Source organism: Belonocnema kinseyi, chromosome 7, assembly GCF_010883055.1.
Source record: "Belonocnema kinseyi isolate 2016_QV_RU_SX_M_011 chromosome 7, B_treatae_v1, whole genome shotgun sequence".
NCBI classification, from domain to species: Eukaryota; Metazoa; Arthropoda; class Insecta; order Hymenoptera; family Cynipidae; genus Belonocnema; species Belonocnema kinseyi.
Window position 1 is genome coordinate 76,906,987 of NC_046663.1, and position 4,309 is coordinate 76,911,295.

Consider the following 4,309-nt stretch of genomic DNA (forward strand, 5'->3'; position numbering starts at 1 on the left):
CCGCCACTTTTTTATTTCCCAACTTATATTTAAACAAAATGCTATATCTAGTTGAAAGTTCGGGATACTAAACAAGAAACACTAAGAATGGTGGGTCTGGTCCTAAATTTCTATAATTGTGAAAAAAGTTTTTTGTTGTAAATACTTTTTTTTGCTTTTTTATAATTATTAAAATTTAGGTCCAGACCGACCTTTCTTAGTGCTCCTTATTTATGGTCCCAAATTTTTTAATCGATGTGGCGCTTCGTGGGAAAATAAGTTGGGAAATAAGAAAGGTGGCGATAAGGTAGGAATCTCGTCACGTGACCTACTCGTCACATGGCCTTAATTAGACAAAGAAGGTTTTTCCTGTTTTTTTTTCAAAAAGTGCCAAATACCTCGTTTCGAAGAAACCCAAAATTTTGAATTTAGAAGAAGAAAGTCTTACAATAGATTTAATTAATAATATTTTCAATCAATAAAAATAATGATATGGTAAAGTTGTCTATTTGAAACAAAAGACTTGAAAAAGACTTGAGATAATTTGTGCACATTTTGTCAACTTAAAGAAACATTTTTGACGCAAGAACCGTTTGGATTGAGCGATCGATTATAGAACCGTCTGCCTTCAATTATAAAATATTGTCTTATCGGCATTTTTGTGTGATTATGAAATTGCGCTCTACAATATGAAAAGCTTTATTTTTAAATAAACATCTTATAAATATATCTTGCTCCTAATTGTGATGAGAGATGAACGTGAAAGTAACAACTGTGAGTGTAACTCTGCCCTACTGAATATTTAGTTCTAATCCTAGAATTAAAAATAGAATTTAATCATATGTATATGAGTATATAAATAAAACGATTTTTAACTGCGTACCTTGAACTGTGCATAGTGTAAATTGTGGATAATGAAGTTCAGTTTCAGCACATAAGTGAAAATCACCAGTCAAAAATTTTATGTGAGAGTGCCTAAACTAAAAACAAATCTTATCATATTTGAGGGCTTTATTGAGAAAAGGTTTATTGCATCCATCTAGACAATCAAATAGCAAAAAAACAGGTAGTTGCAGTACAAAGAATACCATCACGAGGTCCAATGGACAGAATGCAGATCGAAAAGCGAGATTCAACAGCAGCTTGGAGAACTGTCGGGGTCATCTGTACTAAAAAAAGTTTGGGCAAGCAGCTGTCTGTTCACTGACCATGCAGCGCCACCGCGACGGTTAATGCAGCGGTCAGACCACATTTAAGTAAGCCATAGCACCAAACGTGCGAGCAGATCCTTTCCCGTGGGTTGGAAACGCAGCAGTCCCACAAAAGAAAATGAAATTGCCCAACGAGTATAAACTATAACCTTATATAACTCCGCGCGAAACTCGGCGTGGGGATTCCGTGCTCCCACCTAAAGGGAGCGTTCCTGTACCAATAGTGTTGGGGCTACAGCTGTTCTAACGTGGGAACAGAGCGTGCCTAATATGAGAGGTTGTGCACCAAGTTGCAGGCGAGCAGCGTGCGATGTATTTGGTGTTCCAGCTCTACCACGTGGGCGAGCAGCTCACCCAAACAATTCTCAGTGTACTTAGGCATTGAGTATTGTCGCCAACTAAGTAAAAGTATCAAAATAAATTGTTGTATTTGCTCGTATATTCTTTCAGATAATATCAACAGAATACGATGGCTGTGACTGAAAAAGCAAAACAAATTAGAATTGACTGTAAATCTCGATTCACAGAACTTTAATTAAATTAAATTGCGTTATAAAAAAGATTGAAGAAACATGGAACGAATATGACGTGGCTTTAACTGTCATGGAATTATTTACTCCAGTTTCAAATCACGAGCAGGCAAGTACAGAATTTGACCACCATTATTTAAAATATTCATCAATAGCAATAAAAATTATTAATAAGCACATTTTTCGTGGTTCGCCTTCTGACGTATAATTAACTCGTGAAAAATACAGAGAGTTGGTTTCTAGATCAACTCTAATTCATAATTGTATCGAGCACCTCTCCCGAACAAATAATCTTGTAGTGCTCCCTCGATGCATCTATTTCGCTACAATCTTTATGGTAACAAATAAATGTTCCTAGACCCCACACGACATCTCTCAAGACCTCCTTATTTTAACCTTGCAACATTCTTTGAGAAAAATAGTTTTATAATTTACGGAAATCATTCAATCTTGTGGGTCAATCAAGGGAAAGAACCATCTATCAAAGGCGCTTCATATAGTTAAAATACAACTTCACTTACAAGTATTTAAATAGTAAACCTATTCTGCATACAAACATAATAAAAGAGAAGCACAATGAAAAACTTAGCTTCTATTAAAGAAAGATTTTTCAAATGATTCTCACCTTGCTAGCATAGAGTTGTTATAGATTCAAGCAAAAATACTAGAATATTTTATCCAAGCAGCAGTTTTCCTAATTAAATCAACAGACTTTCTTCTGTCTTGCTGCTGACGTCGCAGCGTGTCACGTGTACTGTACGCAACAAACTAATCAGTATCACATCTACTTTTTCAAACACCTTTTATACCCAACTACTCAAAAATTGGCTGGAGACAGACTCTTACAGGATTTTAAGACCAATCAAAAATGTTGTCTCACTTCCCCGTAAATCTTTAGTTTTCTTCAAATAAAAATTTTAAGTTGCTGCTACACAAAGAAGCTTATCCAGTATAGAATAAGAAATTCACAAAGTAGGTTGAACCTAATTAACCCGCAAAGTTTTGATCTTGTCAGAAATATGAATATAACTAGCATCCTGATGTCTTTCAATATTAATAATATCTATTAAAGCAAGTTTCTGCGCTCGGTGAGCCGTAATTAAGGCACAAAGAGTGATCTACTGAAGAATGAGTTTTTATAAAGATATTGAAACCGTAGAACCTCAAGTATACTTAAATTATCTAAGACCATCTCTATATCTTTAATAAAGCCATATTTTGGTTTATTATGTCTAAGGCTTTGCATACCCGAAGATGCTCCTTTTTAATTTTCTCCAGACAAAAGTCCATGACTCGCGGAACATTCGACTCATACATATCAATATTACTTTGCAAACAGAATGCGTACGAATTCCCTGAACAAGAATCATACTGCCTAATTTAAGAGTTCGACTTACACATTATACTCCTGATTATATACGCTTCTTCTGGAACAGTCCTCCTCTTCAGTGCATACCAGAGAGCAAATAAATTAATTGTAATATCAATGGCGAAGAAAAGAGAAAGTACTAGGGCTAAGTTTGTCTGAGAAGAACATGCTGGCTTTAAAATTCCCGACATTGTCGTCCAGAGCCACAAAGTTATATCCTGCAAAATCCTTCATATAAAACCAACCGTATGTTAAAGCAAAACAGCATGAACCTGAAGTACCTATGAAGTCTGCGAACTTTCTAAAAGTACACTTCGTAAACTTAAAAACTTTCAGAATCTGTGTTGTAACTTTATCGTTTTTTTTACGTTTAACAATTCAATAGTCATATTTTGAGAATTATAATTAAAATCCAAATATTTATATGTAAAAGTCGAAATCATGTGACTTTTATTATTATTTGTAATAAAATCAAGACTCAAGCAATTTGCAAGTCATCTGGAAAATATTCTGACATTTCACATGTGAGTTTGCAAAAAATAAAATTTTATCTAGTTAGATAACCTAAGCGTAACCTTTCGCTTGAAGGCTAATTTAATCAGTTAAATTAGCTGAGTAAATACATAAGGAGTTATTATTATCAGGTGGGTAGGGTCATTCAAGCCTATAGCACTGCGGTCAACTACTGGAACCTATTGTACTTTACCCCTTAAAATCTATGCCTTTCTAAGGAGGCCAGTTTGCTCCATATATGCGCAATCAAGGAATGGGAGATATCTTCGAAATCCTCCGGTTGTCAGAAGTGATTACCAAAATACAACACTCTGAGAACGACGAACACGTCACAATCACATAAGATGGGTTGTGCTGTACAGTGATCCCAGATATGAAACGAGATATGGTCCAATGCTATGACAGGGATATGTTCGTGTGAATATAGTAGGAGGCGGTATAAATGACTGGGTTGCGCGCGCAACCCATTTCTCCTCTTCTGAATTTGAAAACTCAATGGTGCACGATTGCCGGACGGAACATTTCGGCGGTTCTGTTTATATCTGTATTCGCTTTGAAATACAATCAAGATCCTAGGATTTTAATATTTCCAGAGTTTGATGCTGGCGATTCTCATGATTTGAATACTTCGCGCGCCTCTTTATATGCGCATATTTTGAGGTTACGTTATTTCCAGCATAAAATATAAATGATATAAATACTAATGC